Consider the following 25,054-nt stretch of genomic DNA (forward strand, 5'->3'; position numbering starts at 1 on the left):
ATGTATTTTATTTTATTTTTTTAATATAAATTCTGAAAGAGATGGGAATACCAGACCACCTGACCTGCCTCTTGAGAAATCTGTATGCAGGTTAGGAAGCAACAGTTAGAACTGGACATAAAACAACAGACTGGTTCCAAATAGGAAAAGGGGTACGTCAAGGCTGTATATTGTCACCCTGCTTATTTAACTTCTATGCAGAGTACATCATGAGAAACGCTGGGCTGGAAGAAGCACAAGCTGGAATCAAGATTGCTGGGAGAAGTATCAATAATCTCAGATATGCAGATGACACCACCCTTATGGCAGAAAGTGAAGAAGAACTAAAGAGTCTCTTGATGAAAGTGAAAGAGGAGAGTGAAAAAGTTGGCTTAAAGCTCAGTGTTCAGAAAACTAAGATCATGGCATCTGGTTCCATCACTTTATGGCAAATGGGGAAACAGTGGAAACAGTGGCAGACTTTATTTTTTTGGGCTCCAAAATCACTGCAGATGGTGACTGCAGCCATGAAATTGAAAGACGCTTGCTCCTTTGAAGAAAAGCTATGACCTACCTAGACAGAATATTAAAAAGCAGAGATATTACTTTGCCAACAAAGTCCGTCTCATCAAAGCAGTGGTTTTTCCAGTAGTCATGTATGGATGTGACAGTTGGACTATAAAGAAAGCTGAGCGCTGAAGAATTGATGCTTTTGAACTGTGTTGTTGGATAAGACTTTTAAGAGTCCCTTGGAAAACAAGGAGATCCAACCAGTCCATCCTAAAGGAAATCCGCCATGAGTGTTTATTGGAAGGACTGATGCTGAAGCTCCAGTACTTTAGTCACCTGATGTGAAGAGCTGATTCATTTGAAAAAACCCTGATGCTGGGAAAGATTTAAGGCAGGAGGAGAAGGGGATGACAGAGGATAAGATGGTTGGATGGCACCACCGACTCAGTGGAGATGAGTTTGAGTAAATTCCAGGAGTTGGTGATGGACAGGGAGGCTAGCATGCTTTGTGGTCCATGGGGTCATGAAGAGTTGGACATGACTGAGCGACTGAACTGAACTGAATTCAACTATATTAATAATTACTTTAAATGTGAATGGTCAAAATTCTCCAATTAGGGACTTCCCTGGTGGTCTAGTGGTTAAGAATTTGTCTTGCAATGCAGAGGACTGGGTTCAGTCGCTGGTCATGGGATTAAAATCCTACATGCTGCAGAGCTACTGAGTCCAAGCACCACAACTAGAGAGTGTGTTCTCATTGCAGTGCAAAAAGTTCCCCCATCATGCAGCTAAGACCTCACACAGCGAATTAAATAATAACTATTCAAAAAGGAAATAAAGCCTTTAGCTCAGAAGAAAAAGTTCACCAATTAAACGACAGACTGCCCTGATGCTGGGAAAGATTCAGGGCAGGAGAAGAAGGGAGCGACAGAGGATAAGATGGCTGGATGGTCGACTCAATGGACATAAGTTTGAGCAAACTTGGGAAGATAGTGAAGGATAGGGAAGCCTGGTATGCTGCAATCCATGGGGTCACAAAGACTTGGTCACGACTGAGCGACTGAATAACAGACCACTAGGGAAGTCCCTGCTTAGTTCTTTTTAAATAATACTTGTTTCTCATTATATTCAAGTTTTTCTTTATATCTTTGTGCTTATTCATAATATTTATAATAACTTATCTAAAAGTTTTTGTTTAATAGTTTATAATCTATCATTGTTGGGTCCTTTTCTGTTGATTGATTTTTTCCTGATTATGGTTTATATTTTCCTGATCTCTTCACATTGTTATAGGAAAGAAATGGGGCCAGAGAGGATAGTCATGTCCCAGCTCTCAGAAAATGGAGGCATAGTGTTATAAAGTATCTACATTTAGTAAGGAGACATAATAATATATAATGTCTTTCACAGTAAGTTAAATATGCATATTGTGAACTCCATAGCAACCATTACAACTTTTTTTTTTAAATGACAGCTAATAAACCAATGGTGCAGATAAAATGGATTAAATACATCAAGTGTAGGTTCTTGGTTTAGCTCAGAAAAGAATTCAAGAGTGAGCATAGTAAAATGAAAGGTTTATTCAGGGATATATACACTCCATAAATAGAGTATGGGCCATCTCAGAAGGTGAGAGAGGCACCAGGGTATGGGGTTGTCAGTTTTTATAGGGATAGGTAGGTAATTTCATTGGCTAATGAGTGGGAGGAATATTTTAGCTATTTTGGGAAAGGGATGGGAATTTTCTCTTTTTTTTTAGTTTTTATTTTATTTTTTAAATTAATTTTAATTGGAGGCTAATTACATTATTATAGTGGGTTTTGCCATACATTGACATGAATCAGCCATGGGTGTACATGTGTTCCCCATCCTGAATACTCCTCCCACCTTCCTCCCCATCCCATCCCTCAGGGTCTTCCCAGTGCACCACCCCTGAGCATCCTGATCATGTATCGAACCTGGACTGGCAATCTGTTTCACATTTGATAATATACGTGTTTCAGTGCTATTCTCTCAAATCATCCCACCCTTGCCTTTTCCCACAGATTCCAAAAGACTGTTCTTTATATCTGTGTCTTTTTTGCTGTCTCGCATATAGAGTCATTGTTACCATCTTTCTAAATTCTATATATATGTGTTAGTATACTGTATTGGTGTTTTTCTTTCTGACTTAATAGGCTCCAGTTTCATCAACCTCATTAGAACTGATCCAAATGCATTCTTTTTAATGGCTGAGTAATATTCCATTGTGTATATGTACCACAGCTTTCTTATTCATTCGTCTACTGATGGACATCTAGGTTGCTTCCATGTCCTGCCTATCATAAACAGTGCTGCGATGAACATTGGGGTACACATGTCTCTTTCAGTTCTAGTTTCCTCGGTGTGTATGCCCAGCAATGGGATTGCTGGGTCATATGGCAGTTCTGTTTCCAGTTTTTTAAGGAATCTCCACACTGTTCTCCATAGTGGCTGTACTAGTTTGCATTCCCACCTACAGTGTAAGAGGGTTCCCTTTTCTCCACACCCTTTCCAGCATTCATTGTTTGTAGACTTTTGGATCGCAGCCATTCTGACCAGTGTGAGATGGTACCTCATTGTGGTTTTGATTTGCATTTCTCTGATAATGAGTGATGTTGAGCATCTTTGTATGTGTTTGTTAGCCATCTGTATGTCTTCTTTGGAGAAATGTCTGTTTAGTTCTTCAACCCACTTTTTGATTGGGTCATTTATTTTTCTGGAATTGAGCTTCAGGAGCTGCTTGTATATTTTTGAGGTTAATTCTTTGTCAGTTGCTTCATTTGCTATTATTTTCTCCCATTTTGAAGGCTGTCTTTTCACCTTGCGTATGGTTTCCTTTGTTGCGCAAAAGCTTTTAAGTTTAATTAGGTCCCATTTGTTTATTTTTGCTTTTATTTCCATTACTCTGGGAGGTGGGTCATAGAGGATCCTGCTGTGATTTATGTCAGAGAGTGTTTTGCCTATGTTTTCCTCTAGGAGTTTTATAGTTTCTGGTCTTACGTTTAGATCTTTAATCCATCTTGAGTTTATTTTTGTGTATGGTGTTAGAAAGTGTTCTAGTTTCATTCTTTTACAAGTGGTTGACCAGTTTTCCCAGCACTGCTTGTTAGAGAGATTGTCTTTTCTCCATTGTATATTTTTGCCTCCTTTGTCAAAGATAAGGTGTCCAAAGGTGTACGGATTTATCTTTGGGCTTTTTATTTTGTTCCATTGATCTATATTTCTGTCTTTGTGTCAGTACCATACTGTCTTGATGACTGTAGCTTTGTAGTAGAGCCTGAAGTCAGGCAGGTTGATTCCTCCAGGTCCATTCTTCTTTCTCAAGTTTGCTTTGGCTATTCGAGGTTTTTTGTATTTCTATACAAATTGTGAAATTATTTGTTCTAGTTCTCTAAAAAATACCATTGGTAGCTTGATAGGGATTACATTGAATCTACAGATTGCTTTGGGTAGTATATTCATTTTCACTATATTGATTCTTCTGATCCATGAACATGGTATATTTCTCCATCTATTTGTGTCATCTTTGATTTCTTTCATCAGTGTTTTATAGTTTTCTATATGTAGGTCTTTTGTTTCTTTAGATAGATTTATTCATAAGTGTTTTATTCTTCTCGTTGCAATGGTAAATGAAATTGTTTCCTTAATTTCTCTTTCTGTTTTCTCATTGTTAGTGTATAGGAATGCAAGGCATTTCTGTGTGTTGATTTTATATCCTGCAACTTTACTATATTCATTGATTAGCTCTAGTAATTTTCTGGTGGAGTCTTTAGGGTTTTCTGTGTAGAGGATCATGTCATCTGCAAACAGTGAGAGTTTTACTTCTTCTTTTCCAATCTGAATTCCTTTTATTTCTTTTTTTCTCTGATTGCTGTGGCTAAAACTTCCAAAACTATGTTGAATAGTAGTGGTGAGAGTGGCACCCTTGTCTTGTTCCTGACTTCAGGGGAAATGCTTTCAATTTTTCTCCATCGAGGATAATGTTTGCTGTGGGTTTGTCATATATGGCTTTTATTATGTTGAGGTATGTTCCTTCTATGCCTGCTTTCTGGAGGTTTTTTTTTTTTATCATAAATGGATGTTGAATTTTGTCAAAGGCTTTCTCTGCATCTATTGAGATAATCATATGGTTTTTATCTTTCAATTTGTTAATGTGGTGTATCACATTGATTGATTTGTGGATATTAAAGAATCCTTGCATCCCTGGGATAAAGCCCACTTGGTCATGATGTATGATCTTTTTAATATGTTGTTGGGTTCTGTTTGCTAGAATTTTGTTAAGGATTTTTGCATCTATATTCATCAGTGATATTGGCCTGTAGTTTTTTTGTGGCAGGGGATGGGCATTTTCAGGATTTGGACCACCACCCAATTTTTGACTTTTATAGTTGGCCTTGGAACTGTCATGGCGCCTATGGGTATGTCATTTAGCTTGTTGATGTGTTATCATAATGAGGTGTGTACTGAGGCTCAAGATCTAGTGGATGTGGACTTGGACCTTTTTGGCTCTAATCAGTTTGTGTCATTTATTCTTCTAAAAAGGTTGTGCCTGGTCCACTTCCTGTCTGAACAGGTCTGGTAGTTTTTTACTGAGTGCCAGGATTATGAATTTTACCTTGAATTTTGTGATATTCTTTATAGAGTGTTTTTATTCTAGCAAGCATTTAAATACAGGTCAGTTTTATCCCTTTGAAGCTTGCTTTTAATTTTTGTTAAGGTGAATCTAGAGTGGTCTGTATTCTGTGGATTAACTCCTCCTGCAAGACCCATTTTTGGTGGGATTTCTAGTGAGTGCTCTGTATATTGAGCATAGTTTCCCCATTTTGATAGTGGGAAGTCAAATGATTTCCTGCCTTGTGTAAATGATGAGAATTGTTTAGATCTAAAATTCTTGATTATTATTTTTCCTCTACAGTATTTCTTTGTCTAGTTTTTTGGATTTTTGCCTAATGCAAGTATAGAATAGTATTATAGCCAAAGAATAGAGAAGACCCATTTTTAGATTTCAGGACCTTTTGTGTGTGTGTGTGTGTGTGTGTGTGTGTGTATGTTTCCCTCTTCTTTGATACTCTGTTCTGCAGTTTCTTACCGCCTTGGCATCCCCAACAGTGATATTAAGAATTTGTCTCCAGGCAGAAATATGGGGCTATCATAGGGTTCTCATTGTCTCTTTTACTGTTCTTAAGGATTAGCCCTGCTCTGCTTTTTGTCAAATTTGATTTATTTTGTCCAGTTTTCTAGCTGCTTATGGTGCGAGAGAACAGTCTTGTAGCATTTAATATTTGTGGGCAGAAGCAGAAGTCAGAATATTACTATTTTGATTTTCTATGTCTAGTAAAATGAGTTGTTATGAGTTTCTTTAAAAATATCTTTCTGAAAACATTTATTTTCCTGTTCCAAATAGAATTTATTCATTTTTTAGCCCTATTTCAAGCATGTCAAAAATTGAAGGAATTTTTCCTCAGAACTTTTGTTGTTTAGTGTCCACTGATTCTCTCTTCTTTGTAGAATACCTGTTTTTTTCCCTCTCTTGCAAGGTCTTATCTTTATCCTCGGGCTAAGATTTCACAATGGTACTTTGGGAGAATTTTGTTTGTTAGTTTCATTTTCTCAGATTGTCACTTGGTGAGTGCATTCAATACAAGAGATTGTGTTTTTCTTTAGTTCTGGAAAATTGTATTTCTCATAATTTCTTGTATTTTCTCTCTTCTTTCTTTCTGGAGCTTACATTACTTGGATGGGGGATCTCCTGCATTGATCCTGTTTTTCTCATATTTTTCATTTCTTTGCCTGTTTTTTATACTTCCTAGAACTGGCCATTTTACTTTGAATTTAATTTTTTGACGGTCATTTTGAACTTCTAAAATCTTTTTTATTTTTATGATTGTTGTTCTTTTTACAAAATGTTTTGCATTTGTGTTTTTGATGTATTGTCTATCAACTTAAATATCTCTTAAGTGTTATTTATCAGTTTTAAGGAAAGTTTTATCTGTTCCCGTTATTATGTGTTTATCCAGGAACCCTTTTTGTCCATTTTTGTATTATCATGGATTCTCATGTTGGAGGGTTTCATTATATACTTGGTGAATTTTTTAAAAATCATTTGTTCATATCAGAGAGGGTTGGTATCAGAGAGGCTAAGTTGAAGGAGAAAACTTAAAACCTCAGAAAATACTGAAAATGTAAGCAGAATGTTTATATTGGTAGAATTTGGGTTAGCTGTTGGGGAGGGTGTTAATCATACTCTAGGAAACATCAAAATACCAGTGTATCTGGTCTTTTTCATGGGGACACTCAATTCCTTATAGAACAACACTCTGACTTTTTAAAACAGCTTTGTTGAGGAGCTATTTGCATACCATAAAATTCATTTATTTCAAGTATACAGTTAAATGGCTTTGGAAAATTTAGGTTGAGTGCAGAGCTTACCTCTAGTATCTTCCTTCTTTTAACGAGTATAGCCTCCAAGTCAGTTTACATTAACTGCTATCCAATGCCTTCAAATAATTGTTTTATTGATTCTGTTCATATTTTATATTTGCTTTTTGTGGTAAAGTTACTTCACTGTAAGCTTCTTTATCATGGCCAAACCCAGAAGTCCCAAATCTATTGAACTTTTAATTCAATTTTTATGTATTTCAGTTTGGATAGTGTTTGTCACCTTCTTGTAGTTTTATCATATTTCAGGTCCCTATTCCATTTCTTCTGGAGAAGGCAATGGCACCCCACTCCAGTACTCTTGTTTGGAAAATCCCATGGACGGAGGAGCCTGGTAGGCTGCAGTCCTTGGCGTCGCTAAGAGTCAGACACGACTGAGCGACTTCACTTTCACTTTTCACTTTCATGCATTGGAGAAGGCAATGGCAACCCACTACAGTGTTCTTGCCTGGAGAATCCCAGGGATGGGGGAGCCTGGTGGGCTGCCGTCTATGGGGTCACACAGAGTCGGAAACGACTGAAGGACTTAGCAGCATTCCATTTCTTCAGATATATTAAATATATTCTTTCATATTGCATGTCATATAATTCTAACATCTGAATTTTAAATTTTTTGGATTGTTTCTGCTTTTTTTTTTTTCCTCCTGAGAGCTATTAATATTTGCTTTCCTTGGACTTCTTTTTGTGGAAATTATTCTTTGAAATCTGCTTGAAAGTGAGTTCCTCTAGAAACAATTTTCATTTGCATTAATAAGCTACCTTGCAGCACTACCAATGATTTATTAATTTTATCCATTGTTTTCAATTCTAGGATTTATTTTAGAGCATTTCTGTGGCTCAGTGGTAAAGAATTTGCCTACCAATGCAGGAAGTGCGTGTTTGATTCCTGGGTCAGGAAGGTTCCCCTAGAGAAGGAAATGGCAATTCACTCCAGTATTCTTGTCTGGGAAATCTCATGGACAGAGGAGCCTGATGGGCTACATCCAGGACGTCACAAAGAGTCGAATATGACTTAGCAACTGAGCACTGCATGTGCAGTAAAACTGTTCATGATGGAAGTGTTCTGTATCTGCACTATCCAACATGGTAGTTATTAGCCATATCTGGCTACTGAGCATTTGAAATGTAATTTAATTAGTATGATTGAGGGACTGAATTTTAAATTTTATTTAATTTTAATAAATTTACAGTTTCATAACCACATGTAGCCAGTAGTTACTGTGTTGGAGGATAGTTTTAGAAAGTCATTGCCCCAGCACCCCCATTCCCACTATTTCCAGATGACTTCAATTTTGTGTAAAGTACTGAGGTCTGATAGTATGCTCGGGTCTGTTCTTTGTTGTTGTTTAGTCACTAAGTCGTGTCTGACTCTTTTGCAGCCCCATGGACTGTCGCCCACCAGGCTCCTCTGTTCATGGAATTTCCCAGGCAAGAATACTGGAGTGAGCTGCCGTTTCCTTCTCCAGGGAATCTTCCGGACAGGAATTTAACCCACAAGTTGCAGTCTGTCCTTTACTGGATCATTTCCTTTTATCAGTAATTTCATGTGATCTTTTTTTCTTTCTCCTTTAACTTTCTGCCTCTCTGGTGTGTGGAAGTGTTTACTTCCAGGCTCACATCATTGCACAGGTTTTTCCCTACAGAGGAGAATGTAATTGGGGCTGCTAAGGCTCTGCTGCTTCTTCAGCACACATAAAAACTAGATCTGACGGCTCTTTCCAGGGGAGTCCTGCCAGGTAAGCAACATGCATGGGTTCCCTTTGTGAACATTTGCTTTAGAGCTGCTTTTCTTGTCTTTAGAACTTGCAATTTTTTTCCTGTAGGACTTGAGAAATACAGAGGAAGAAACTACTATTTGCCTTTTAGCCACCTCATGTGGCTGTGAGGTGTTCTGAGAACTCTGGACCTTTCATGGGAATTTAGGAGATAAAAACCAGAAAGACTTCATGTTCTAGGAAACTGGGATCTGATTTTAGGAAGTAGAAGAGAAATTGAACAGTTATGTCTGGGTGGATTTGGTATAATAGGCAGATGACTTTCAAAACTTTGTGAGAAATGGCGTATTTCCTACTGTATCAGTAAACAAAGATGTCACAGTCATCAGTGATTGCAGCCCTCCAACATGAGCCAGTGAGACCTGAGGAGACTCAGGATTTGAAAACATAGGGTACTGGCCTTGGATAAGTGAGGTGCATATCAAAGGAATGATTTCAGTGAGCCCAGACTCTTGCATCTTCCCATACATAGAAAAGTGCTAAATTCCTTAACTCGAGATACCTATTTTTCCTTTAATTAACAGTAATTTTTTTTGACATGCATGTTACCTGCCCTGTTGCAAGACTGCTATATAACCTGGCTCCCCTTCCTCTCCTCCTTGGAGGGGTTCTCTCGGGGTTACTTGAAGTGTTGCCTCCCAGGCTTTAAGTCCAAAAAATTTGAATGAAACATAACTCTCAACTTCTAGATTGTAAATATTTTTTAAAGTCTACACCTGCTTCATCAAATATAGCTTTTATTGGTGTCTCATTCTTATATTATTATCTTGAATTAGAACCTGCCTAGATCTCCTGATTCATGCTTGTTCTCCCCATACTGCCTTATATTTTAAAAAATAAAGTATGTTCCTACTAATAAGGTGGTCCGTGGGAACTCATTTCAGTGTCTTCTATGGGGTAAACCCCTTATCTTAACCAAACATAGTTATAAAAATAATCTGATTATTTTCTGAAGCATGTACTCAGAGATAAAATATGAAGGGAAACAACTTAAGACTGGTTGTATTTGGATAGTGGGAATAGAGTGGGTGAATGATCTCTTTATTGACCTCAGTGATCATCCTTTGTGTCCTTTATCAGAAGTATCATTGTTCTTACTTCTAGGAACCAAGTATCGTTCTACCTTGAGTGTTGGTGATTGCTTCAGGCTGGGCCAGACAGCCCTCAGCATCAGTGACCTTCACCATTCAGTGCTTTGGATGCAGCAAGCGCTAAAGCAATTGAATGCAGGGGAGCATAGCACTATCTCCAAGGTTCAAGTCCTGGACCATCTCAGTGATATCAGCTTCCGGCTTGGGGACCTGTACAGGGCAGTGGACTTCACCCATCAGCTGCTTTCTTTGGTAATACCCTTGGGAGCTAGGAAAGCAAGTCATTTGCTCTGTGTTGAGCTGCTCTTTCATCCCACTTACCAACTGACCCACCTCCCCTCGCCTTAGGTGGAATATTCCATAGAGTTCTTGTGACTCAGTTGTGTTAGTCAGGGAAGACTACACTATGGTAACAAATAAACTCCCAAATCTTTAAGATAAGAAAGGTATGAAATTTTACTTTGCATCCAGGCAGAGTCCTCCTGCAGGTTGGGTGGCTTTTCTAAATGTTGACTCAAGAATATAGATTTTTTTCTAGTGAATTTCCTGGCAGTCTAGTGGTTAGAATGCTGCACTTCCACTGCAGGGGGCCTGAGTTCAATGCCTGGTGGGGGAACTAAGATACCACAAGTTGTGTGGCATGGCCACCCCCCAAAAAAGAAATTGAGACTTTTTTTTTCTACTCCAGAATGGCTCTGCTGTTTTGGAGTCCCTTCATGCTAGCTGTGTGAAGGGTTTCATGATACATGTTATAGGCCAGGCCTGTAAGTGGCATCCATTACTTCTGTCCACATTCTCTTGTCAGAGCTATCATGGCCCCCATCTCATTTCAAGGGAGGCTTGGAAAATACAAAGTTTCTCTGTTTCCAGGAGCATGAAGTAGGTTGATGAACAACTAGTTAGCCTTTATATGGTAGTGGAAATTCACTAAGGAGATCTGTGTAACAGTGAAAATGTCTTATGTGTTTTGATATGGTCATAATCAGTTAATGCATTGTCTTCCTGAAGACATCGTTGCTATAGAAACTTCTTGTTTTTCCAGTCCCTCTATGATAACTTAGGTCTTATGATAAACTAATCATTTTCTGAAGCATAAATTTAGCAATAAAATGTGAAAGGGAACAACTGAAGAAAGTGGCCACTTTTGAGACATGTGACTGGAAAGGAGGTGTGGGGGAATAGATGGTTCCATTTTTTTAATTAAGCTTTTGATAAATATTTGTATTTAAAATATAGGCATATAAATTTGATGGAGGTAAGTTATAAGAGGTAAAACAAAGAATTCTACTGGGACATGTCAACTGGAAAGAAACAAAAAACCTGAAAGTTCAGAGTAATGTGGTGTTGGAGAAGACTCTTGAGAGTCCCTTGGACTGCAAGGAGATCCGACCAGTCCATCCTAAAGGAGATCAGTCCTGGGTGTTCATTGAAAGGACTGATGTTGACGCTGAAACTCCAATACTTTGGCCACCTGATGCGAAGTGCTGACTCATTTGAAAAGACCCTGATGCTGGGAAAGGTTAAGGGCAGGAGGAGAAGGGGACAACAGAGGATGAGATGGTTGGATGGCATCACCAACTCGATGGACATGGGTTTGGGTGGACTCCAGGAGTTGGTGATGGACAAGGAGGCCTGGTGTGCTGTGGTTCATGGGGTCACAGAGAGTCGGACATGACTGAGCAACTGAACTGAACTTAAAACTTCAAGCCTGGGAGACAGCCTCTCAGATAAATGCTGAGAAAACTGTACCAAAAAGGAAGGAGGAGAAGCCAGGATATATGGGAATTTTTGCAACCACAACATGTACAATTTACTGTTTTGTGGGTTTTTTTTTGGCTGTACCACATGGCTTGTGGGATCATAGTTCCGCAACCAGAGATCAAACCCCAGCCCTCAGGTGTGAAAGCACCATGTCCTAACCATTGGACTGCCAGGAAATCCCAAAGAAGCTCTTGTTAATAAAAGAAAACTATATACTTTAAGTTAAGGAATTTGGTGCTTTTCTGTGAATGGAGAAATGGGAGTCTGGGCCCAGTGAAATCATTCCTTTGATAGGCACATCAGTTATCTAGGCCAATATCCCATGTTTCCTCATGCCGAGTTTCTTCAGGCTATAGCATTGAGGGTGGCTGCAGTCTAATGGTTGCTGATGGTCGGTATTCCTTGTTTCCATTGTGAACTCCTTCAGGGCTCACCCTCCATGGTGACTACAATCACTGATGACTGCAACATCCTTTGTTTACCGATACAGCAGTCAGTATTGTCTTTCTCAGGCATAATCAATCTTTAAGTAAGAGGGCTCACAACTGAGGCATTCTCTGTTCTGATAAATCTGTTCTGACATTCTCCTCTTCCCTTCTGCAAGTTCCATAGTAGCCTGAATTCCCTTCACCATAGAAGTTTATTATGTTTTAATAGTTCATTTACATCTGTATTGCCTGTATTAAATTGTTTTCCCCAATAAGCTGTCAACAGAAAAAAAAAAAAAAAGGCACAACCTAAAGGACTTCCTTGTGATAATACAGTGGCTAAGATTCCAAACTCCCAATTCTGGGGGCTTGGGTTCGATTCCTGATCAAGGAACTAGATCCCACATGCCACATCTAAAGATCCTGCCTGTCTATGTGAAGATTGAAGATAGCGCATACTTAAATTAAGACCTATTGCAGCCAAATAGATAAAAAAATTTTTTTTAATGCACAACCTAAAAATTGAAAGTTTTATTGGGCATACATTATTATGACTTCAAGCCTGGGAGACAGCATCTCAGATAGTGCTGAGAAAACTGTTATGAGGAGGAGAAGGGGGAGTCAGGATACACAGGAGTTTTTGCAACTGTTAACTACTAGTTGGCACTTGCCATGTACACTTCTTGTCTACCTCTACAAGGATTAAATCACACATGCTGCTGCAGCTGCTGACCTTCAGCATCTGCTGAAGGGAGTTCAGGAAGGAGATCAGGAAAGAAGCATTCCGTGCTCTGAAAAAATTGGCAGAACAAGTCTTCAAATAGTTATATATTTTCAGGAACTGATTCTATGGGCTCAATTGTTACATCTTCTCATGTCTAGAAAAGCACCACATTTCTTCATGATGATATCTGCTCCCAAATCACATATATGCTGACCTTCCCTCTGCCTCTTTGGAGCAGTTTCTCAGAGCTATCTGAAATGCTGTCTCCCAGACTATAGTCCTCATTTTGCCCCAAATAAAACTTAACTCACAACTCTCACATTGGTGCATTTTTTAAGTCAGCAAAACAAAGGTTAAGTAGTTGAAACATCAAAAGATTATTGTTAAGCAAAGAAAACCAGATATCTCAAGTTAAGGATTTTAGCACTTTTCTGAATATTGGAAGATGCAAGAGTCTGGGCTCACTGAAATCATTCCTTGATATGAACCTCAGTTATATGGGGCCAGTATCCTGTGTTTTCTCATCATGACTTTCCCCAAGCTGCACCCTCAGGGATAGGTGCAATCTGATGATTCCTAAATGGCAGGTAATCTGTTTCTATACTGGGTTCCCTCAGGGCTCATCTTTTGGGTGGTTATAATGTAATGTCTTGATGGCTACAATATCCTTTGTTTACCAATGACAAGCAAATTTTATTTCTAAAGCAAAGACTTTAGAAATAATTTTTTTTTTCCAGTTTTGCATTTTCATACTCAAGCGTAGTGCTAAACGGAGAAGGCAATGGCACCCCACTCCAGTAATTTTGCCTAGAAAATCCCATGGACGGAGGAGCCTGGTAGGCTGCAGTCCATGGGGTCGCTAGAGTTGGACATGACTGAGCGACTTCACTTTCACTTTTGACTTTCATGCAATGGAGAAGGAAATGGCAATCCACTCCAGTGTTTTTGCCTGGAGAATCCCAAGGACGGGAAGCCTGGTGGGCTGCCGTCTATGGGGTCGCACAGAGTTGGACATGACTGAAGTGACGCAGCAGCAGCAGCAGTGCTAAACACTTAATTTGATCTGTATTGAGTGAATGTGTTATTGTAGCTTATAATAAGTACTATGTATTTGGGTTTCTCCATGTTCCTGGCACAAAGCTCCAAAAATCAAATTTCCTAAGTGATGAGAGGCATAAAGATGTCTTTGTTATGTTAATGAGGTGACTTGGAAAACTTTCAGGTAACCTAAACATGAGAGCTGCTTGCCAGGGAACAAGCCCTGTGATTTGAAAGTTGAAACTTTTCTGACCTCCAGAAAAGAGGAGAGGGACTAGAGGTTAAATTGACCAACAGTAGCCAATGATTTAATTAAACCTGCCTATATGATGACACCTCCATAACAACCCAAAGGACAGGGCACAGGGAGCTTGCAGACTGGTGAACATGTGGAGATGCTGAGAGAGTGGCAAGACCAAAGAGCATGGAAGTTCTACACCCCTTGCCACATACTTTGCCTTATGCATATCTTTTATCTGTTTGTAAGTTGTAAATTGGTAATCTACTTGGTAACATGTTTCTCTGAGTTCTTTGGGCTGCTCTAACAAATTAAGCAAATGCATGGAGAGGGTCATTGGAACTTCCAATCCACAGCCAGTAGTCAGAAGCACCATCAGTGGAGGTAATGAATAGATTCAGGGGATTAGATCTGATAGACAGAGTGCCTGAAGAACTATGGATGGAGGTTCATAACATTGTACAGGAGGTAGTGACTGGAACTATCTCAAAGAAACGCTCAAGAAGGTAAAGTGGTTGAAGAGGCTTTACAAATAGCTGAGAAGAGAAGTGAAAGGCAAAGGAGAAAGGAAAGATATATCCAACTAAGTGCAGAGTTCTGGAGAATAGCAGGGAGAGGTAAGAATGCCTTCTTAAGTGAACAATGCAAAGAAATAGAGGGAAAACAATAGAATGAGAAAGACTAGAATTGTAGATACCAAGAGAACATTTCATGCAAAGATAGGCACAATAAAGGACAAAGACGGTATGGACCTAAGAGAAGCAGAATATAAGAAGAGGTGACAAGAATACACAGAACTGTACAAAAAAGGTCTTAATGACCAGAATAACCATTGGTGTGATCACTCACCTAGAGCCAGACATCTTGGAGTGTGAAGTCAACTGGGCCCTAGGAAGCATTACTACGAACAAAGCTAGTGGAGGTGATGGAATTCCAGCTGAACTGTTTTAAATCCTAAAAGATGATGCTGTTAAAGTGTTGAACTCAGTACACCAGCAAATTTGGAAAACCCATCTGTGGTCACAGGACTGGAAAAGGTCAGTTCTCATTCCAGTCCTAAAGAAGGGCAGTGCCAAAGAATGTTCAAACTACTGTACAATTACACTCATTTCACATGCTATGAAGGTAGTGATCAAAATCCTTCAAGCTAGGCTTTAGCAGTAAGTGAATTGAGGATTTCCAGATGTGCATACTGGATTTAGAAAAGGCAGAGGAACCAAAGCTCAAATTACCAGCATCTGTTGGATCATAGAAAACACAAGGGGATTCCAGAAAAAACATGTACTTCTGCTTCATTGACTATGCTAAAGCCTTTGACTGTGTGGATCACAACAAACTGGGCAAAATTCTTCTGGAGATGGGCATACCAGATCAGCTTACCTGTCTCCTGAGAAACCTGTATGCAGGTTAAAAAACAACAGTTAGAACCAGGCATGGAAAAATGGACTGATTCACAATCGGGAAAGGAGTATGACAAGGCTATATATTGTCACCCTGATTATTTAACTTTTATGCAGAGTACATCATGCGAAAGGCCTGACTGGATGAATTGCAAGCTGGAGTCACTATTGCCGGGAGAAATATCAACAACCTCAGATATGCACATGGTAATACTCTAATGGCAGAAAGTGAAGAGGAACTAAAGAGCCTTTTGAGAGTGAAAGAGGAGGCTGAAAAAACTGGCTTAAAACTCAGCTTTCAAAAAGCAGATCTTGGTATCCAGTCCCATTACTTCATGGCAAATAGATGAGGGAAAAGTGGAAACAATGACAGATTTTGTATTTTGGGACTCCAAAATCACTGCAGACAGTGACTGCAGCCATGAAATTAAAACACTTGGAAAGCTCCTTGGAAGAAAAGCTGTGACAAACCTAGACAGTGTATTAAAAAGCAGAGACATCACTTTGCTAACAAAGGTCCGTATAGTCAAAGCTGTGGTTTTTCCAGTAGTCATGTACAGATGTGAAAGTTGGACCATAAAGAGGGCTGAGCGCCAAAGAATTGATGCTTTTGAATTGTGGTGCTGGAGAAGACTTTGGAGAATTCCTTGGACTGCAAGAGGTTCAAACCAGTCAATCCTAAAGGAAATCAACCTTGAATATTCATTGGAAGGACTGATGCTAAAACTGAAACTCCAATACTTTGGCCACCTGATGTGAAGAGCCGACTCATTGGAAAAGACACTGATGTTGGGAAATGATTAAGGGCAGGAGGAGAAGGGGGCAACAGAGGATGAGATTGTTGGATGGCATCACCGACTCAATGGACATGAGTTTGAGCAAACTCTAGGAGATAGTGAAGGACAGGGAAGCTTGAAATGCTACTGTCTATGGGGTTGCAAAGAATCAGACATGACTCAGCAATTGAACAGCAGTTGGCCACTGAAGTAGAGGTAGGGGTAGGAGACCGTGTTGTGGAACTGAACCCTTAGCCTATGGGATCTGACCCTGTCTTTAGATGGATAGTGCCAGAATTGAGTTAAATAGTAGAACACCCAGCAGCTGTCAGAGAATTGCTTGGTCATGTCGGACAATTCACAAATTAGAATTAGTGTCAGAATCTTAACAAATAATTGGAATTATTGGAGGAAGAAAAGATTAACTGAAGAATTAGAGGAATTGATTATTTTTGTTCTCTGTGGCCCTTAGAGTTAGCCCTAGATCATATGAGAAGAATATGCAGCCAGATACTCTTGGGTTCTGTTTGAAGAAAAACTCAAGATAATTGCCAAAAAGTGGAAAGAGCTCCTTGACAGGTGGTATATTCCCTTTGTTTCAGGGAGATGTCTTGGCATAAAGACTACAAACAGATGGGGATATTGCAGAGTCATTTTACTGTTACTAAATTCAGCAAACTTACAGAGGTCTGTTATATGCTACATGCTGTACTGGGCAAAAGACTTATGTGTGGTCTATTCCCAGAATATCTTAAGGTAGTTTGGGGATGGTAGTGGGAGATTAGACATGTTAACAGATAAAGTCAATAGATGTAGAAAATAACACGATAACTGATCACAGCACTGTAAGAGCTTAGTGAAAAATATTTCAATTCTGGATTCATAATTACTCTAGGATGACCAAAGGGCTATATCTAATTTGACTGTAATTTGTTTTCTTTTGAAAAGGGCATTTATATAATCATATCACACCTGGTTTATATTAATAAGCTTGGTAAGATTTCACACTCTAGACTGTGCTGCCCTGACTCAGGTTCGTAAAATCTTTCTTTTGTTGACATTATTGCCAGAACTCTTACATTGACTGTCTAACATGGGAGTGTCCTTCATGACTGTTATGTGAGATAAGCCTTGTAAGTTTTTTTTTGAGTATTTTTGGTAAGAGCCACAGAGTTAGACATCTGGGTTCTAGTTCTGATGTGCTTATTTTTTTCTATATGATCTTGACCCAGGTTCCTTGTTTATTCTGTGTCTTGGTATTCTTACCTGAGGAATGGGGACCAAAATCCTTCTTTCTTGGATATTGTGAGGGCCCATGAGATGATGATGCTTGTGGAAGTTATCTGGAACTCTAGTCTACATTCTAACTGTATATATATATATATATATATATATATATATATATATATAAAACAGCACATGATATATAACCTTGTAATGAAAATGCACTAGGAAGCAGATGTGCGCAGCATAAAACTTGAGTTGTGAATGTGAGGCAGGACTGCTGGTTGCCTTTCTGTACTAGGTCCCTTGGAACTGGTGAGTAAGGCATAGTGGGGGTGGATTTTCTCCATACCAGTTTTTATTTCTCTCTTTATTCTAATTCTGGACAGTGTTCAGATTCCATACTGGTTTATCAGCGTCGTTTGAAGTAGAAGAATTGCAGAGCTTCTCCATATGATCTCCCTGATTATTAACTATTTGCTTTCCTTTGTCCAGACTCCTCTCATAAACAAGCCCAGTTGAATCTGCCATACTTTGTGAAGTTGTTGGAGGAAGAAAGGGCAGGAAACCTTGGGAATGAAGAATCAGAGACCAAACAGGAGACACTGAACAGTTCTCCTCAGGATACTCTTGATTATAAGCAAACCCTCTAGAGCTAAGAAAGCCTTTGCCGCGGAGAGGGTATCAAACTCGTAAGATGGGAAAGGGAGTCATTGGGGTTATAAGGGGTGCTTAGGGTACTTGGAGACCTTTAGATCACCTGGCCGTATAAATACTGGGGACTTTCAACTTTGGAAGGCCAGATTTAGTTGGGAAGATATTTTAGTTCTTGAACCTGCCCCTTGAGTGCACCACTGGGTCTTTTTCAGTCTTATATATCAAACACTTATTTTAATTGATGGCTAATTAGATGTTAGGCATTAAGACTATTATGAATATTATTTTTTATTACATGCATGTGGAAGAAATTAAGCAAAAATGAATAATATATGGCCCTGTTATAGAAATATGTAGTGTATTAAAGGAAAATTTAAAATATAAATAAGTAGTTTTAGTACAGTAGTGGTATGTGCAAGATTTGGTAGCAACATACAACAAAAGGTTATTAACTCTAGGACAAAAAGTGGTAAGGTTCACAGGTAAAGGACTCCTAAACTAGATTACCAGGTGAACAATGTAATAAAAGAAGTTTTAGGCTGAGACTATACCATGAACAAGTGTACAGTGAGAAAAAGTATCCTATGTTTTGGAAATAGCAAACATTTTTTATATTAGTAGAGCATAATATTTGAGAAAAGAAGCTATAATATTCAGAATTTTAATATAGGCAGGCTCATGGAGGGCCAGGAGGATCATGGGTAGATCTTGGACTTTGTTAGTGTCTCAAAATCTAAGGTGCGTAGGAATCACCTGGGATGTTGTTAAAATGCAGATTCTAATTCAGTAATACTGAGTTAGAACGTGAGATTCTGTATTTCTAACCATCTCCCAACTGATGCTAGTCCATGGGTCATAGCATGAGTAGGAAGGCCACAGAGAACAGACCATTAAAGGGTTCAATCTCAGAATTGAGCTGATCACCCCTAGACATTATGGGAAGTTGGATAGAAGAAAAAGACTCTTTTTTTTCCAAACCCATTTAAGGTGAATTGTCACTGTTTTTTAAGTCCAGTATAAGAGTGACTTCCCTCTAAGGGCTTGTAAATGTGAGTAAGGATATTCCTGACAGAGAAGATATTGAATGATTTGTGTTCCATTATGCTTTTTTTCCTTTCTGAGGGAAGAGGGAGGAGATGGGCCTAAGGAGTGAGGCTGGTGCCTGGCAGACTGAGGAGCCTGGAACATAGACTTGTTGCTCTGTGCTTCCCAGATACCACAGAGGCAGAAGAGGCTTTTCTGTAGGTTACATTATGGCAACAGGATGCCCCAGCTGGTCATCGCCCCCTTCAAAGAGGAGGATGAATGGGACAGCCACACATTGTCAGGTTCTACGATGTCATGTCTGACAAGGAAATCAGGAAGATCAAGGAGATTGCAAAACCCAAAGTAAGTTCTCATTTGGTGCTGAGCACATTTCCCTCTGTTCCCTCCTTGGACTTGCCTTGCTGTCATTATTTGGGGGACATTTAAGGGAAAAGATGATAGCAGATTGTCCTTTTTTTAAAAAGATTTAATTTTTTTAGAGTAGTTTTAAGTTTACAATAAAATTGAGAGGGTACAATGATTCCCTATATACCCCTTGCCCTGACACATACATAGCCTCCCTCATTATCAACATCACTCACCAGAATTGTACATTTTCATTAAGGATTAACCTATATTGATGGACATATCATAATCCTCCCAAATTCCTTAGTTTACCTATGGGTGAAGGATTCAGTCTTGATGTTGTACTTTATAGGTTTGGACAAATGTCTCATGACCTATATCCATTTTTATAATCTAATACAGAGAATTTCACTGTCCTAAAAATCCTCTGTGTTCTGACTGTGCATCTTTGCCCCTACTCTTCACAGCAGCCACTGATATTTTATTGTTTCCATAGCTTTGCTTTTTCTCAAGTGTTATATAGTTGGAATATACAGTATGTAGCCATCTCAGATCAGTTTCTTTTATTTACTAATATCCATTTGAGGTTCCTTCTTGTTTTTCATGGTTTCATAGCTTATTTCATTTTAGTGCTGAATAATATTTTGTTGTTTGAATGTGTTACAGTTTATTCATCTGTTCGCCTTCTGAAGGACATCTTGGTTTCTTCCATATTTTGGCAGTTATGAATAAAGATACCGTAAACATCCATGTATAGATTTTTGTGTGGACATTACCTTTTCAACTCCTTTGGGTAAATACCAAAGAATGTGATTGCTGGTTTGTGTAAAGAGTAAGTTTAGTTTTGTTAGAAATAGCCACACTGTCTTTCCAAGTTTCTGTATTATTTTGCATTTGTTTTAACAGTGAATGAGAGTCCTATTGTTCCATATCCTTGTCAGCATTTGATGTTGTCAGTGTCTTGGATTTTGGTCATTCTAATATGTGACATTATTAATATCTCATTGTTTTAATTCACAGTTCCCTGATAACATATGATGTGGGACATATGTTCTTATGCTTACTTGCCGTCTGTATATCTCTTTGCTGAGGGGTCTGTTAAGGGCTTTGGTCCATTTTTTAATTGAGTTTTTGTTTTCTTATAGTTGTATTTATGAATTAATTATATATATTTTAGATAACAGTCCCTTTTAAATGTCTCTTTTGCAAATATTTTCTCCCAGTATGCAACTCATTTTCTCATTCTCTTTGTATTGTCTTTCTTGGAGCAGAGTTTTTATTTTTAATGAAGTCCACCTTATCAATCATTTCTTTCATGGATCATGTCTTTGTTGTTCTATTTTAAAGGACATTACCATACCCAGGATTTTAAAGGACAAATACCATACCAGGATTTTCTCCCATGTTGTCTTCCAGTTTTATAGTTTTGTGTTTTACATTTAGGTCTGTGATCCATTTTGAGTTATATTGAGTGAAGAGTGTAAGGTCTAGATTTATATTTTTTGCATATGTATGTCCATTTGTTCCATCACCATTTTTTGAGAGACTCTTTGCTCCATTGTATTGCTTTTGCTCCTTTGACAAATATGAGTCGATTATTTTTATGGAGGTCTGTTTCTAGGCTCACTGTTCTGTTCCGTTGATTGATTGTTCTTTCACTAATACCACATTGTCTTGATTACTGTAGCTTTGTAGTAGCTTTGGAGTCAAGCAGTATCAATCCTCCAACTTTGTTCTTCTCCTTTAATATTGTATTGTCTATGCTGGGTCTTTTGTCTTTCCATATCCACAAAATGACTTGTTAGAATTTTGATTAGGATTGTATTGAATCTATGGATTCATTTAGGATGAACTGACATCTTGACAGTATTAAGTCTTCTTATCCATGAACATGGAATCACTGTTTATTTTGTTCTGCTTTGATATCTCTCTTCAGAGTTTTGATAGTTTTCCTCTTGTATATATTTGTTAGTTTTTAATGACTGTTTGAGCAAAATTCTTTATAATCTGGTCCTCCAAGACCTTTTCGAAGAGAAGTGTATCAGTATATATTATCTTTTAATTTAGTGTCTCCAGGAGATCCTTTTTAAAACCTGTTTAAAATTTTTATTTATCTGTAAAGTTTTTTTTTTTTCCACTTGGTATTATCTTTAATTACAAAGACTTTTCCAATCACATCACATAGAGATCATTTTATCCACTGCTCTGTTTGGCTGCCAATCTCTTATCTCTCTCCTCAGCAATGGTAAGGCGAATACCCTTTCCACGGGGAAGAGAGATCCACGGTTTGTTGCCTTTGCCAGTAACGAAAATGTTTGAGAGCCGTGTGGCAAAGCTGTTGCCGTTTGCATCTTTCACATGAACTACATCAAAAGAACCTGGATGCCTCTCCCGGTTTGTAATCACACCAATTCTTCCCAGGTTAGCACCTCCAGTCACCATGCACAGGTTACCAGTGTCAAATTTGATGAAATCAGTAATCTTGCCAGTCTCCAAGTCAATCTGAATGGTATCATTCACCTTGATGAGGGGATCAGGGTAACGGATGGTACGAGCATCATGGGTTACCAGATGAGGGATTCCTTTTGTTCCCACAAATATCTTTCTTACTTTGCACAATTTATACTTGGCCTCCTCAGGTGTAATACGATGAACAGCAAAGCGACCTGTGGTGTCATAGATCAAACGAAAATTCTCTCCAGTCTTATCAGTGCGGATGACATCCATAAAACCAGCAGGGTAGGTTATATCTGTGCGGACTTTGCCATCGATCTTAATGAAACGCTGCATGCAAATCTTCTTTACTTCATCTCCAGTTAGGGCATACTTAAGTCTATTCCTTAGGAAAATGATTAGGGGGAGACACTCCCTTAGCTTGTGGGGGCCGGTAGATGGACGAGGGGCAAACACACCAGTCAGTTTATCCAGCATCCAATGTTTTGGAGCTGCTACGCGTTTCAGGTGCTTCTTGGGACCCCGAGCCATGGCTGCGCTAGGCACGAAAAGAGAGTAAAGTTTTGTTTTAATTATATATGACTTTTAAAAGTTGGTTACATAAATGAAATATGCAGCAGACTGCAAATATTTATCTCATGAAAGCCATATTACTTGTGACCAAACAGAGGAAATCTTTTCTGCTCTTTCCATGAAACCCTGTGTCAGCTTTAGAAGTCCTCAGGAATAAAATTTATCACCTATTCATCCTTAGTTATTCATATCTCTGGTATGTTTTTTGTTTTCATTTTTTGCTGTCATCTGGGAAAGAATTATTTCTTCATATTCTAGATAATAGATGACAAGCTCAGTGAAGGCAGTTTTTCTTTCAAAAACAGTTTCATTAGTTTATCACAGTTATTGGTTGTCCTTTGGTAGTTAGAAAGGATATTCATGTTCTTTCTTTTTGTATTCTTATAGTGTTATAATCTTTATATAAGCAGGAGGTCTTGTCAATATTTTATTTGGATATTTTCTCTTTTCTACATATTGGATAGTATCTGTTGATATACCCCAACCTTAGTGGTTCTGCCTTTGTCATCTCCATTTCCATGTTAAGTGCATCTAGTGAAGTTTTAAATTCAGATATCGTATTTTCCAGTTCTAAAGTTTTCTCTCTTTTTGGCTATGCCACAGGTCATGCAGAATCTTAGTTCCTTAGCCAGGGATCAAACCTGGGCCCTTAGCAGTAAGAGCACAGAGTCCTAACCATGAACCACCAGGGAATTCTCAGTTCTAAAATTTTCAACAGATTCTCTTTCGTTAAACTTTTTTATCTTTCCTTCAAATTTACTATTATTTTTATTTTTAAATTTATTTATTTTTGGCTGTGCTAGGTCTTGGTTGCTGTCCGTGGACTTCTCTAGCTGTGGTGAGTGGGGGCTGCTCTTCACTGTGGTGCACAGGCTTCTCATTGCAGTGGCTTCTCTTGTTGTAGAGCACAGGCTCTAGGCATGCGGGCTACAGTAGTTGTGGTGCACTGGCTTAGTTGCCCTGTAGCATGTGGAATCTTCCCAAACCAGGGATCAAACTGGTGTCCCCTGTATTGGCAGGCGGATTCTTAACCACTGGGACCACCAGGGAAGTCCTAAAATTTTCAATAGTTTCTTTACTCTTACTGACTGAAATTTCTCTACTTCTCATTAATTGCAAGTATTATTTTTCTTTCCATCCTTGAGTGTAATAACAGCTTAGAAGTCTTTATCTGCTAATTCCAACATCTGTTCCATCTTTGAGTTGGTTTTGTTTCTGACTTTTCTCTAGAGAATAGGTCACATGTTCCTGGTTCTTAATATATCAAGTAATTTTTTTATTATATCCTGACTTCTGCAAATATAATGATGTTGGAACTCTAGATTCTATTATAGTCCTTTAAGAATGTTTTTGTTGTTTTATTGAGATATAATTGACATCTAACATTGTATTAGTGTTAAGCTGTATAACAATGATTTAATATATGTGTGTATTACTAAATGATTACCTCAATAACTTCAGTTAACATTATCACCTTAGTTACAATTTTTTTTGTGTGATGAGAACTTTAAAGATTTATTCTCTTAGCAGCTTTTAAATATACAATACTCTGTTGTTACTTACATCCTCAGGATTTATTTATCTTATAACTGGAAGTTTGTGCCTTTTGAGCACTTCGCTAACCCCTAATCTTCACTTCTGGCAATCGTCAATCTGTATTTTGTTCAAGTTCAGTTTTGTTGCTGAGTTTTTGTTTTGTTTATAGAGTTGACATGTAAGTGAAATCAGATCACACGGCATTTGTCTTTATTTAATTTAGCATAATGCCCTTAAGATCTATCCATATTTTTGAGAAGGCAATACTTCCTTCTTTTTTATGGCTGGATAATATTCCATTGTATATATGAATATCACATTTTCTTTTTTCTCCTTTTTAAATTAAATTTATGTATTTTAGATGAAGCAAAGATGAATATTTTTAATGATAAAAGGTACTATTCACAAAGAAGATAGACATTGTAAATCATTCAGTTCAGTTTAGTTCAGTCTGTCAGTCGTGTCCGACTCTTTGCGACCCCATGAATCACAGCACGCCAGGCCTCCCTGTCCATCACCAACTCCCGGAGTTCACTCAGACTCACGTCCATTGAGTCAGTGATGCCATCCAGCCATCTCATCCTCTGTCGTCCCCTTCTCTTCTTGCCCCCAACCCCTCCCAGCATCAGAGTCTTTTCCAGTGAGTCAACTCTTCGCATGAGGTGGCCAAAGTACTGGAGTTTCAGCCTTAGCATCATTCCTTCCAAAGAACACCCAGGGCTGATCTCCTTCAGAATGGACTGGTTGGATCTCCTTGCAGTCCAAGGGACTCTCAACAGTCTTCTCCAACACCACAGTTCAAAAGCATCAATTCTTTGGCGCTCAGCTTTCTTCACAGTTCAACTCTCACATCCATACATGACCACTGGAAAAACCATAGCCTTGGCTAGACGGACCTTTGTTGGCAAAGTAATGTCTCTGCTTTTGAATATGCTATCTAGGTTGGTCATAACTTTCCTTCCAAGGAGTAAGCATCTTTTAATTTCATGGCTGCAGTCACCATCTGCAGTGATTTTGGAGCCCCCCAAAATAAAGTCTG

General features: G+C 38.5%; 1 long non-coding RNA gene and 1 pseudogene across 1 annotated transcript; one reads left to right on the forward strand and one right to left on the reverse strand.

Moving 5' to 3' along the window:
* The first annotated feature begins 6,436 nt into the window (after positions 1-6,436).
* Positions 6,437-20,207, forward strand: LOC112447378 (uncharacterized). The gene is made up of 5 exons (XR_003035542.2): positions 6,437-8,684; positions 9,828-10,066; positions 17,899-18,095; positions 19,274-19,449; positions 20,119-20,207. It is a non-coding gene; the product is annotated as an uncharacterized lncRNA (long non-coding RNA).
* LOC789264 (ribosomal protein S4, X-linked X-like pseudogene) lies at positions 21,430-22,437 on the reverse strand (annotated as a pseudogene).

Source organism: Bos taurus, chromosome 7, assembly GCF_002263795.3.
Source record: "Bos taurus isolate L1 Dominette 01449 registration number 42190680 breed Hereford chromosome 7, ARS-UCD2.0, whole genome shotgun sequence".
NCBI classification, from domain to species: Eukaryota; Metazoa; Chordata; class Mammalia; order Artiodactyla; family Bovidae; genus Bos; species Bos taurus.